This window comes from Macaca nemestrina, chromosome 9 (genome assembly GCF_043159975.1).
Source record: "Macaca nemestrina isolate mMacNem1 chromosome 9, mMacNem.hap1, whole genome shotgun sequence".
NCBI lineage: Eukaryota > Metazoa > Chordata > Mammalia > Primates > Cercopithecidae > Macaca > Macaca nemestrina.
This window is the reverse complement of record NC_092133.1, coordinates 3,335,597-3,349,373: the sequence shown is the minus strand read 5'-3', so window position 1 is coordinate 3,349,373 and position 13,777 is coordinate 3,335,597.

Below are 13,777 nucleotides of genomic sequence, written 5' to 3'. Positions count from 1 at the left end.
TAAGTCCAATTAAAGCTCTTTTTGTTCCCAGTTTCAGGTATGTCTTTATCAGCAGCATGAAAACGAACTATTACAACCAGTTGCAGATAAAGAATCTCTGAATCCACTTATAACTGGTAGGCCTCCACTTCAAGATATTGCACCTTTTTGAACTGAACAATGTATACTTTCCATGTATTTGAAACAGGAGCGTTCCTTTATCTGCCTTGCAGGATGTGCAATGGGGTGGGCTTGCTCCTTCGGTGGCCTCTGTTGCTCAAACCCATAGGGGGAGCATGTAGATGGGCAGGTGCAGAGGCCGTGGGGAGCACTTTTGGGCTCCAGCCCCACAGCCTTATCTAGGGGTGGATGTCTGTGACTCCCGAAGCCCAAGTGGGCATGTGTTACAGTGTGCTCTTTCAGCTTCATCCTCTGCAGGAGGCTTGTGTTAATCAGCTCAATAGACTCTGTGCCTTATTATGAGGGCAGGGGGCCAGTGTCACAGCCTTCTGTATCCTGAGTCCTTGCCCAGTGTACGGGAAGAATTGTATCACACGTGGGGTTGAAGGATGAGTGCAAGGTTTTATTGAGTGGTGGAGGTGGCTCTCAGCAAGAGGGATAGGGTGGGAAGGTGGGGATGGAGTGGGAAGGTGGTCTTCCCCTGGAGTTGGGCCACCCTGTGGCTGGACTCTTCTCTGACTGCCCCCAGCTGAACTCCCCTCGGCATCCAGACGCCCCTCCTCTTCTCTCTTTCTCTGCTGTGTTGTTCCGTTGTCCCTGGTCTGCTGGTTCTGACCTTCAGCTGCTTGTGTGTGTGCCCGCTAAGGTCTTGGATTTATATGGGTGCAGGATGGGGGGCCGTGGTGGGCCAAAAGACAACTTTTTGGGTGTGAAACAGTAATGCCTGTCCTCACTTAGGGCTGTGGGTCTTCAGCCTTGAGGGTGCCTTGGCTGGGGAGCCACCCTCTTCTACCCAGTATTTCCCTGTCTCCTGTCTGTATCATATTGATTTATGTCTTTGCCTGAAACTTCTGCTCCCTAAAATGTATAAAACCTAAAATTACAAAATATGTAATCTGACCGCCTGGGTGCACTTTCTGAGGACCTCTTGAAGCTGTGTTCCCTGGACCATAGTCACTCATATTGTCTTAGAATAAACCTCTAGGAAATATTTTACAGAGCTTGGATATTTGTTGAAGGCGTGTGCTCAAAGCTTACTGAGGCAGGTGCCACTGGCCCTGGGCTGCAGGGAAGAATGCACAGGTTAGTTGATATTTGATCCAATGTTGGAATTGGAAGGGATGTTAGAGGGCTTTTGTTCCACACACCTCCTTTTCAGATGAGTAAATCAAGCCTCACAGAGGGACAGGAACTAGCCCAGAGGCAGTGGTCAGCGACCAGGGCTTGAGCCCAGGACTTCCCTAGACAATGCTTTCTCCTCTGCTGGGCCCTTCATCCCTGTGCCGTTGGCAGGATCAGCTCACAGAGGCGGTCAGGCCGACATTATTCACACAAACAGTTCGGCTGATCATGGAGGTCATGGAGGCCACATACTTTGGTACAGGACGATGTCTTTTTCCAGACGTGTTTCCACTGAGGCTGTTCAGGTTGAAGGAGGTGGAAGCCTCCCTTGGCTGCCCTGTGTCCTGGTCTGCAGTGGCCTTCCTTTCACTGTGCACTGAGCAGGTGCTGGGCCCTGAGACACCAAGATTGGCCATGGCAGGGGCAGTGGAAAAGACGGGGAGCGGTGAGGATGGGTGCAGGTATGCAGTGGCTGAGCAGCAGGGTCTGGGGCTCTGCAGATGCTGAGTCTGAGCCTCTGCTGTGACAAGGAATGTTCTTGTTACCAGACCAAACCTGGATCTGCTCGCCTGATGCAGGAAAGCCAAACATCCACACCAAGGTTTGTAGCAAGAGAAAGCAGGGCTTTTATTTGCAGGCACCAAGCAAGGAGAATCAGGCAGCTCACACTTGAGACCCAACTCCCTGATGGCTTACAAGCAAGAATTTTTAAAGGCAGAGGTACATTTCAGGAAAACAGATGTTAAGGGCAAAATTGTAAATGAGTACACAGAGATTATACATTGGTTTGGCCCAAAAAGGTGAGGGATATCTTTTTTTTTTTTTTCCAGAGTCTGGCTCTGTTATCCAGGTGGGAGTGCAGGGGTGCAATCTCAGCTCACTGCAACCTCCATCTCCTAGGTTCAAGGGATCCTCCGATGTCAGCCTCCTGAGTAACTGGGACTACAGGAATGCACCACTATGCCTGACTAATTTTTTTGCGTTTTTTATAGAGAAGGGGTTTCATCCTGTCCAGGCTGGTCTTGAACTCTGACTCAAGCAATCTGCCTAAGGTGGGTTATCTTAAACGGGGTCTTACAGGTCATAGGTGGATTCAAAGACTCTCTGATTTGCAATTGGTTAAGGAAGCAAAGCTTTGTCTAAAAACTTGGGGTCAGCAGAAAAGAACATTAAGGTCTAGTCTATGGGCATGACTGTCTCCAGGCCCCTCAGGGAGAACATAAGAACAAAGAACTGTGATCAGAGTTCAGTCCCCAGTTCTTCCTTATCCAAGGTCCACATGCCTGTGGCATTTTTAATTTGGTATGGGTCCGGGTTTCTGAAAAACAACTCAAGGACCTATGAGTTATCTTTAGTTTCTAAAGAGAACCATGCATTATGTGGCTCTAATTTCCTTGGGTATTGTTTTAAGCTACTATTATCTTCTTGCACATCATGCTGCTCATTTACTTCTCAGGGCTAGCTAAGTACCTGGAATTTCCTCTGAAGGAACTCAAGATTTTTCTTTATTGTCACGCTTGGAGGGACCAGTAGGCCCCTAAGAGGGTCCCTGCTCTTTCTCATTATGATGGATTGGAGAGAGTCCATCCCATTAACTAGATAGCTGCCCCAAGTCCCAGGTTCGTGAAACCAATCAGGAAGATTCTGGGCTTCGGCCCCTTTGTTTGCTGTTGACTCAGGGAAGAACACCGCCATGTCAGAATGACGCCCACACTTGGCTTCCTGAGTAGCTTTTCTCAGTATTGATGGAGCTTCGCCCACTGCTCTCTCTGGGGTAGCTGTGAAGCTACAGTGTGGGAAAGAAATGTTAATTCCTAGTCCTAATCACCCAGTTTTCATCGGGTAATTTGCAAATGAATACATCCTTGTCTCCTCAGTACCGCTGGCTGGCAACAACATAGACAAGAAGTATAATTGCATTAGGGACCGTTTTGCTGCCATTGGTTTCTGTTTAATGGGGTAAGTTATAATGTTCACTCTCAAATATCAGCATCCATCCAAAATGAGTACATTAAAAGCAATTAGTGTAGATTATGGATTTGAAATGAAGAAGGAAATATATTAATATGTCTAATTACTATGTAAATTAGACATTGGTACCATAATATTTCATACCTAAATGTTAACGTTGATGAAGCCATAATTATTCTTATTATCATTTTTTGGAGTGTAAAATGAATCCCTGCTATTCTGCTGAATGGTAAATAACAGTCATTTGCCCAGTCCTTGGGGGGTTCTAAGTGTACGGCTGCCCATTGTCTGCCTTCCAGGTACTGAGTGACCTAGAAAGCACCTAGGCAGACAAATTTTGTCAGAAGAAAACCAAGATCATACGCTAGCAGTCCTATGGCACCATGTCAGATTCTATCTAAAAAGGTATGGTGTGAGCTTAGGAATTTCAAGAAATTTGCTGGTCTTTTAATGCCTTGTATATTAAATGTCTTAAATTACATTTTGATTTCTGCAGTTTTCCAAGGCCAAGTCTGTTCCAGAGCACTGGGAATGGGTCAGCAGGGGCTTCCTGGGAACCCTGGGTTACAGAGGAGCCTTGATAATCCTGAAGTTAGACACCGAAGTCTTAGCTGTGCCCTTGGGTTAGAGTGAACAGGTAATGTGGCCCCAGATTTGCCCAGAACTTTCCTGATTTTAGAATGGACGGTTCTGCATCCCGAGAGCCTATCCTGGTTTTGACACTGAAAGTCATCGGTCCCAGGAACTCCCTCAGTCCCAGGGAAACCATGCTGCAGCCTCCCTTTGGGCTCCATGTACAACCACCTCAAGTGCGACCCAGCCTTGGCCTGTGGGACGGACTGCCTTGCCGGCCACCCTGGTGTGATGTGATGCCAACGGTGTAGCTCACACTTCTGGCCTGCAAGTGGCTTTGTGTGTAGCAGCAGCCAGAGCAACTGGCAAATTAAGGAACTACTTTTCCTTTATACTTTAATTCTGATCATGGCCTTGGACTTTGTTCAGCACACTCACTAGACACACTTATCCTTTTTACTCTAGAAGGCAAACCTGGTGAGATGCGGCCGGAGCCCTGACAGCTGGGAGCAACCTCATTCTGCAGAGTGGCCCTGAACCCAGGCCCAGGTTCTCGGTTAGGGTGGGGATGTTCAATTGCTTGTCCCGTGTGTGACGTCCACTCCACTTTCCTGTGGGGATGTCATCTGATCATCTCCAGTGATAGACTCTGGTGGGAACTGGGGAAAGGTGCCCGAGCCTTCTTCTCCCAGGGAAAGGCATGCCATCCAGGCACAACCATCAGAGACCATTTCCTCTGCAGACTTCGAATCCTGAGCAAAATGACAAAAAGTTAAAAGTGGCTGGAGACGCTTCACCCTGTGGAGACATGAGTTGTGCCAGCTTTGTAATTCCCCAGGTCTCTCTGGTCATGGTGGTCATTCGTGGCTCCTTCACCTTTTGTTTGAGTCTGTGAACTTCGTTCATATCCTTCCAACGAATTCCCTGAGTGCTTGAGTTTTCCAGGCAGATTTATGTAGCTAGGAAACAAAGAAGCCCAGTGTAAACTGAAATTAAGACCCAGATTTGGAGTGTGGTGGGGGAGGTTCAGGTCCCCCAGGTTTTCCAGATTTCCTCTTTGCAATTGTTAGTGTCCTGTTTTTTTCCAACCTGGTGACATAGTGAGCTTAAAAGCTGTTAGGATTCAGCAACCGGAACAAGTTTGGAATTTAGTTTTAGCTGATCTTAGCCCTGTGGATAGCAGAGATAAGAGATTCTCTCAGCAGGTCATGGGAGGGCTCTGGGTCTCAGCTCATGCCTTTGGGTGAGCACTGGGGGATTTGAGCTGATCTTGCTTCAAGCTGGCCAGTGCTCCCGGAAGCATCTAGCCCTGCTTCCGACATCATATGTTCCCTTTATAGCAGCTGTCCCTCTCCAAAGCCAGGCACCTATCCCCAGTGAGCACTTGGCCTCAGGGGAGCACTGAAGATAACTTGATTAGCAATTCTGGTATCTGGCACCACGGGCTGCCACGTGGCCAGCCCAGAACAGGAATGAGCTTCGTTGTTCTCTTGCCAGCTCAGCCGGGTGCCAGGTTCAAGTGTTCCTTGTCCCCTGAAGGTCTGTTACCTGCCGCCTATTTTCAGGCAACAACTGCTGTTTTACATATATGTAAAAAAACGAACTAAGGTTTAATGCAAGCAAGAGGAGAATTTATTGGAAGAACAATGTGGCTAACAAAATAGAGACAGAAAATGAAGCTTGGGAAGGACTGGAAGTTCTGAGAATCCAGGCAGCAGGGTCTCCGGTCCTGTAGCTGGGAGAGCAGGTGCTATGCCCTCAAGTGAAATTTCAGAGAGAGCACCTGAATGGCCCGAAGTTTGTCACAGGATCAGTGCCTGGTCATGCGGACCACCCCCAATAGCTGTTATGAACGTGGGCTCTCACTTTAATTTAGGAGCGCAACAGTCTGACTTGTTTCAAGGCTTCTGCCAAGACCCAAGGAATAGGAAGAGGACTTTCTTAGTTCAGCCAGCTTGAAAGAACATGTAGGAAGGCTGTGGAGGGCTGGATTCAGAGACGTGTGTGATGAGATCATTGCTGAGAGATTTGGGACTGGAGATTTATCAGCATATTGGGCAGAAGAATAGTGTGTAGTTAAAAAGGGGAACATTGGAGAAGTCTTGTCATTTGGTTTGAGATTTTCTGATTGATGGATCATCTCCTTAATGAGACTTTGTTCTGGTGGATTATTTATGCTCCATACCCTCTGTCCTAGTCTGTTTTTTGCTGCTGTAACAGAATGCCCGAGATGGGGTGGTTTGTAAAGAACATGCTGTTATTTCTTACAGTCTGCAGGTTGGGAAGTCCAAGGTGGAGGGGCCTATATCTGGTGAGCGTCTTCTTGCTGCTTTATCCCATGATGAGAGGCAGAAGGGCAAAAGATCACGTGAGACAGAGACAGAGAGAGAGACAGAGAGAGGCAGAGAGAGAGAGAGAGAGAGAGAGAGAGGCAGAGAGAGAGAGAGACAGAGGGGCAGAGAGATAGAGACAGAGAGGCAGAGAGAGAGACAGAGGGGCAGAGAGACAGAGACAGAGAGGCAGAGAAAGAGACAGAGAGGCAGAGAGAGAGACAGAGGGACAGAGAGGCAGAGAGACAGAGACAGAGAGGCAGAGAGAGAGACAGAGAGAGGCAGAGAAAGAGACAGAGAGGCAGGGAGGCAGAGAGAGAGAGACAGAGACAGAGAGACAGAGAGGCAGAGAGAGAGAGACAGGCAGAGAGACACAGAGAGAGGCAGAGAGAGACAGAGAGAGGCAGAGAGAGAGAGGCAGAGAGAGAGAGAGACAGAGAGGCAGAGAGAGAGAGAGACAGAGAGGCAGAGAGAGAGAGAGACAGAGAGGCAGGGAGGGGGAGGGAGGGGGAGAGAGAGAGAGCGAGAGAGAGAGAGACAGAGAGAGACAGACAGGCAGAGAGAGAGAGGCAGAGAGAGAGAGAGAGAGAGAGAGAGAGAGATTGGGATTAAATTTACAGCCTCAAGCCCTTTTATAACTGGGATTAGTCTGTTCACGAGAGTGGAGCCCTTGTGACCTAAACACTTCTTGCCAGGCCTCACGCTGCAGTGCTACAGTCCTGGGGGTTAAGTCTGCAGCACAGGCGTTTTTGAGGACACATTCAAACCATGGCGCCCTCCATGGTTAAAGTGAGGATGCTAATTTGTAGCTGCTTCCGTACAGTTTCATGGCTGCTCAGTGATCCTACAACAAAGGAGAAAGAACCTGCCTTTGCTAATGAATCGGAAGTTAGGAAATGATCTTTTTCCATGTCTTTGAGAATTTTATTCACCTATTGAGTGCTCAGCTTGTCAGACAATGCACGTGTTACTGCGCAAGTCTGGGCTCGGCTAAGTGACATTGGAAATGGATAGAACTGTCGAGATTCATCCTGAAAGATTCTGGTGTGTAATGAAGCAGAACCCATTGTTTTCCCTCAGGAGGGCAATGATGGATGTCCTGGTGCTTTTTGGGGGACATGGAGTCAATTAGGTGTTTCCCTGTGTGGTCACAGGACTCCCAGGAAAAGTAGCAGCAGAGGGAGGCAGAAAATAGACCCCTCAAGTCGAGGCTATTCCTCCTGGATTCAGCTCAGCCAGCAGTGCGGGGACGTCTCTGTAATGGGGCTGGTGAGGCCAGCCCTGAGCGGGATCCTGACTCCTTAGGCTTTGGCCAGCCCATGTCTCTGTAGTGGGGCTGGTGAGGCCAGCCCTGAGCGGGATCCTGACTCCTTAGGCTTTGGCCAGCCCTGGAACTTCGCTCTGTCTCTGCCCCTTCACTGGTGTGGATGTGCCGCCATCATGCTGGAAAGCTGGTTGTCAATTTTATGTGTAAATTGGATCCTGTCAAATGCATTGCTAAAGGTGATTAGAGCTGCAACACCTGGCAGATCCATTTCCCAAAATAGAGGCTTCTTTCATAAGTACAGTCACTTCCCACTTCTTTTTTGACAAATCTAGATTCCTATTTATTGAATCTTCTTAAAGCAAGGCAATCTTTAACACAGTTTACAAGAAGCATAACTAATAAGCCAGCAGTGGAGACAAAAATGAAATAACAAAGAACACCCAAAACTTCCCCCAAATAGAAGAAGAGGGAAGATGGAACCAAAAATAGGTGGAAAAAAAAAAAAAGAAAATAACTAGCAAGTGGTGGATTTAAATAATCATATTAATAATTGTGTTATAAGCAAGAGTCCTAAGCATCCTAAATATTTTTAAACAATTTAAAAGCAGAGATGATCAAATTGTATAAACAAGCAAGACACAGCAATAAACCATGACAAAAAAATCCACTTTGAAGATGAAAACATAGACAGGGTAAAGCTATAAAGATGGAAGACAATGTACCACGCAAACACCACTTTGAGTGAGTTTGAGTGGCCATGTTTATATAAGTCAGAAGAGACTCCAGAACAAAGAATGTTACCAGGGATAAAGAGAGGTTTCACATAAAGAAGAGAGGTCAACTGATCAAGAGATATAATCATGACTGTGTATCAGCTAATTAAAGAGCTGAAAAATATGTGAAGTGAAAACTTATTGGGACCGAAAAGAAAATAGACAAGTCCACAATTATAGTTGGAGACTATAACACTCTTCACTGTGTAATCGATAGAATGAGTAAACACAAAATCAGTAAAGGTATAGAAGACCAGAACAGCACTATCAGCTCGATTTAATTGACATGTATTGAACAATCCATTCAACAGCAGTAGAATACACATTTTTTCCCCAAGTACACATAGCAGATTTGCCACGATAAACTGTATTCTTGGCCATAAAATAAACTTCAGTACCTCATCATATTTAAAATAATTTAAATGATATAAACTATATTCTTTGACCACAAAGACATTCCATTAGAAATCTATAACAGAGGATATTTGGAAAATTCACCCAAATTTGGAAACCAAAAGGTAACCTTCTAAATAACCTAGGAGTCAAAGAGGAAGGAACAGGACATGAGAAATTATTTTCCACTGAATGAAAATGAAAACATGAGACGTAAAACTTTTGGGATACAACCGAAGGAACACGTTGAGAAAAACTTATAGCATTAAATTTTTTTAAAATCAAGAAAGATTTCAAATCAGGAATATAATTTTTTTCTTAAGCAACAGGAAAAGAAGAGCCAATCAATTCCAAAACAACCAGAAAGGAGGAAATAATAGAGACAAGAGCAGAAATTAACAAATTTAACAACAGAAAAATAGAGAAAAATCAATACAGTCAAAAAGCTCGGTCTTTGAAAAATGAATAAATTTGACAAACTTCTAACCGGACTGATTGAAAAGAAGGACAGACACAAATGATCAATATTAGGAATGAGAACAGGGACATCATTACATATTTTACAGACATTTAAGAACCAAAAATGGAATATTATGGAACATTTTATGCCAAGAATTGCAAGACATCTGTCCATAACATTTGACAAGTTATTTATTAACCGTAGGTATCAGTTTTATCATCTTCAAATGGGAGGAGTGAGAGTGCCACTCTCAGAGGGTCTGAAGATTAAATGAAATCATATCTACAATGGAGCATGCAAGGAGTAAGTCCCCTGTAAATTTTAGCTGATATTTTATCATCATCATTATCATCATCATCACTGACTCTCTCCAATGTGCAGGAGTGGATGGGAGCTCTCGTAAAGTCCTGGGCTCCTCTGTGAATATCTCCCAGGCCTCTCCATGGTTCCTGCCAGATCCCTTGGACTCACCCTGAGATGAGGGCACACAGTAATGTATAACTACTCGGGCCCAATGGTGATGGGGCTGTGAGGGCTGTGGCCAAATGCTCAGGGGAGGCCCATGAAAGGAGATCATTAGGGGACAAGGGCTCCTGGTAACAAGATGTGTGTCCAGTGATGTGCTAGGCACTCTATGTGCAGGATTTCATTTCATCTTCACAGTAAATCTACAAAAGCAGGCACTGTTATCACTTTTGCAAGAGAGGACTGCAGGCTCTAGGAGGTTATGAAATTAATCCAAGAGGCCCGGTGCGGTGGCTCAAGGCCTCTTGGATTAATCCTATCGCTTTGGGAGGCCAAGGCAGGCAGATTGCTTAAGCCCAGGAATTCAAGACCAGCTTGGGCAACATGGAAACCCCCTGTCTACAAAAAATACAAAAATTAGTCGGGCTTGGTGGCAAGTGCCTGTGGTAACAACTATTTGGGAGTCTGAGATGGGAGGATTGCTGGAGCCTGGGAGGTGGAGGCTGCAGTGTGCCTTGATCACGCCACTGCACTCCAGCCTGAGTGACAGAGTGAGACCCTGTCTCCATAAAACAAAAAAACAAGAAAACAAAAACAAAAACAAAAAACAAACCCCCAACAAAACCAGGAATTAATCCAAGAGTTCATAGTTGGTTGCGGTGGTGGTGAGGTTTAGGACTTGAGAGTGGCATCACCTTAAACTGTGCATGTCAGCCACTTTCTGTGTAGCATTTTGGGAGGATAGGCATGGGGGGTGGGAGCAGACAGTGTGAGCAAAGGTGCAAGCCTCAGAGCCTATGGGAGGCCTCCCAGCCCCCTTGACTCTCTTGTCACATTAAAGGCTTTGCTGAAGTCCCACAGTTTTCCAAGAAGGCAACCCTGATTGCTCCGGCCATGACTAATGGCTTCTTAACCTTGCAGCTAGATTGTTCGTTAAATGCAGAAAGTGTTTTGCTCCGAAGTGTGGTGTCTGGAGTGTGATATCACTCACAGGGACCTTGGTTTCCTCACTGAGGATCCTGTTAGAGCAAAGGGCCAGTCATCCCACTGTCCTGGACACTGGACAGTCATCCCACTGTTAGGACACTCCGTCTGTCAACACCATGGATTTCATTCAACTTTGTGTCGTCTGTAACGATCTCTATGTGCAGTTTGGAAAATGCTGATTTATTGAAGCTTTTAAAATAAAATTGTGAAATGACCTGCTAACAGTCTGCTGTGGTCACACTGAGGAGACGGAAAAGATGATGGCACATCCGACATTTATGGAGGCTGATGCTTGATGTCTGTTATCTCAGCCCTTCCAACACCCTCCTTCCACTTGAGGAACTGGGAGCTCAGAGCAGGGGAATGACATACACATCTGCTTGCTCACAGTCAGGGGTGATACGCAAAGCTCACAGCCACAGGCTGCTGCTTTTGGAAGGAGCCCAGAGACTCCACCAAGGTGAGGAGTGCCGGCTGTGGACTTTGAAGACCAAGGTTCAAATCCAACCTCTTCCATGTTGACATGGACTGAAGGTTTGTGTTGCTCCAAAATTCCTATGTGGAAGCTCTAATCCCCATCGCAATGGTATGAGGTGGGGCCTTCGGGAGGCGGTTAGGTTTAGATGAGGTTTGAGGGCAGGGTCCCTTAGTGTCCTTAAAAGAAGAGAAAGAGACTAGAGCTCTGTCTGCTGTCTCGGCCATGTAGGGAGACCAGGACGGGAGCCCTCCCCAGAACCTGCCCCTGCTGGCCTCTTCATCTGACTCCCAGCCTCCAGAACCATGAGAAATAAATACGTGTTGTTTGAGCCACCCAGGCTATGGTGCTTTGTTATAGGAGCCTGAAGGTAGGCACATGTCATGGAAGGTTCTGCAGGAAGGAGATGCTGTATTCAAAAACAGGTAATTGGAGAGGATTTTTTCTTTTTTTTCTGTTTTGAGATGGAGTCTCGCTGTGTTGCCCAGGCTGGAGTGCAGTGGTGCGATCTTGGCTCACTCTCACTGTAACCTCCAGCCCCTGGGTTCAAGCAGTTCTCCTGCCTCAGCCTCCTGAGTAGCTGGGATTACAGGCATGCATCACCATGTCTGGCTAATTTTTGTATATATATTTTTTTATTGGTAGAGATGAGGTTTCACTATGTTGCCCAGGCTGGTTTTGAACTCCTGACCCCCAAGTGATCCATCTGCCTTGGCTTCCCAAAGTGTTGGGATTACAGGCGTGAGCCACCGCACCCAGCCAGAAGATTTAATAAGATCCTCTTATTAAATCAGAGGCAGAGTTAAAGGAACCAAGGAATGGTAGTGCAGCACTCATGTACTGGAAAGGTGGGAGCCTTTGCCCCCTTGGCCCAGAGTGTAAATGGAGGGTAGGGGTTACCTGAGCCTGGCCAGAGCAATGTCCAGGAAGGAAGCCTGCCTGGCTGCAGATGTAACGGGGAGCACAGTCTGTGTCCTGGGCTGCAGCCCAGCAGTGAGGGAGCAGGTGGAGCAGACAGCCTGAGCTTCCCTTGCCAGCCTCTGTCTCCTGCCAGGGCCTCCCCTGGGCTGATCCCAACCAGGAGCCAGAGGAAAGGAGAGAGGGTGGATAACCCCATCCAGAGAAGTGGGTCTGAAGCAAAAATGGAGAAGAACTGGCCCAGCCAACTGACAGTCTTCTCATCTTTGAAACGGGAGTTCACCAGCATCAGCAGGGTTGTGATAAGGGCTAAATGTGATCACCGGCATCCAGGGTTTTGCATGGTGCCTAGCACAAAGCAAGATCATCTTAAGTGACCATAATAATCATTCATGGGAATCTTTGCTTTTTCATAGTATTACCATATGTTTTCTTCTCACTTGATTATAAATTATTATATAAATTATGAATAGGTTTTCATGTCTCCAATTCTTCCAAAATACTATTTTTAAATCTGAAGAATATTCCACTTTATGGAAGTTCTTAAATGACCTTAACATATCTCCTGTGATTGGACAGTTAGATTATTTTTTCCTGTTAAAAATAAAACTTCACTTAATATTTCTACATCTAAGTACTTGGGCATATCCTTGATAATTTTCTAGAAGTAGAATTGCCGAGTCATGGGATATACCTATTTTTAAAGTTTTTGCTATTTACAGCCATATGAACTTCCAGAATGTGCAAGAAAGAGATCCAAAGTTAGCTAGTGTGTACTGCTGATTTGGGATTTCTTTCTTCTTTGACCCTCGGCGCCTAGAACTCTTTCTGGCTTGGGGACACAGGGCTACTTGATGAGTGTGTTTGGTGAGCAGATGACTTTTGCCCTGGTAGTCCCTAATGACTGAAGGCGCTCTCCGAGTGCGCTCACATCTGTCCGTGGGGGTCCTGCCCTTATCTCGGAGCCAGAGGCTGTCTCCGGCCAAGTCCAGCTGCCCTCCTGACGCTGGGGAGAGGCTGCCTGTTCTCGGGGCCCGAGCACCGGGTTCTTCCTGCACACTCTCGCTTGGCCCTCTCCCCACCAACATGCAGCTCTGTGTTTCCAAGTCATCTGGCCGCATAATCTAGAAACGGTCTCCTCCGTCCCCACCCCCACCAACGCCTGCACATTCTCCATTCCTGCCGTAGTTGACCTTTTCTGGAAGCACAGCCTAGAGCTTGGGCTCGGGTGCCACATTTGGCTAGTGGACTCTGAGCAAATGCAATGGGTGCCACTCTCAGACTCAAGCTCTTCCAGGCTGCCGTGCCTGTCCCTCTGCCCTCTGTCTGTGGCCCTGGAGAATATGTTCAGAGGCTGACAGTGCAGGATGGAGAAGAGGCCCCTGGCTCTCACTGAACACATGTGAGGGAGACGCGAACCTTCAGCTTGTTAGGCTGTTGAGATCCAGGTTTGCCTATGGTGAGCTTGACTCTCCAGACTAGCCTGGGTGGGCAGCTCGACCTCATCTTCAGACATCAGAGGGACAGTGTGGCTGGAGTGTGGTGACTGGGGCAGGTGGCTGGTGCTGGGCTGGCCATGGTACGTAACGGCTTCTGGACCTCCAACCTTGCCATGGATGCCATGGCATGATCTTGGCTCACTGCAACCTCTGCCTCCCGGGTTCATGCGATTCACCTGCCTCAGCCTCACGAGTAGCTGGGATTACAGGCATGTGCCACTACACCCGGCTAATTTTGTATTTTTAGTAGAGATGCACATGGAGCTTGATTCTGGGCGAGGTGGGAGTTCCTAGAAGGGTTAAGCAGAGTTGCGTTATGGTCCAATGCACACTATGGTTGGACCCAGGCAACAGGACAACGGGAGAGGTGGCTGCAATGCTGCAG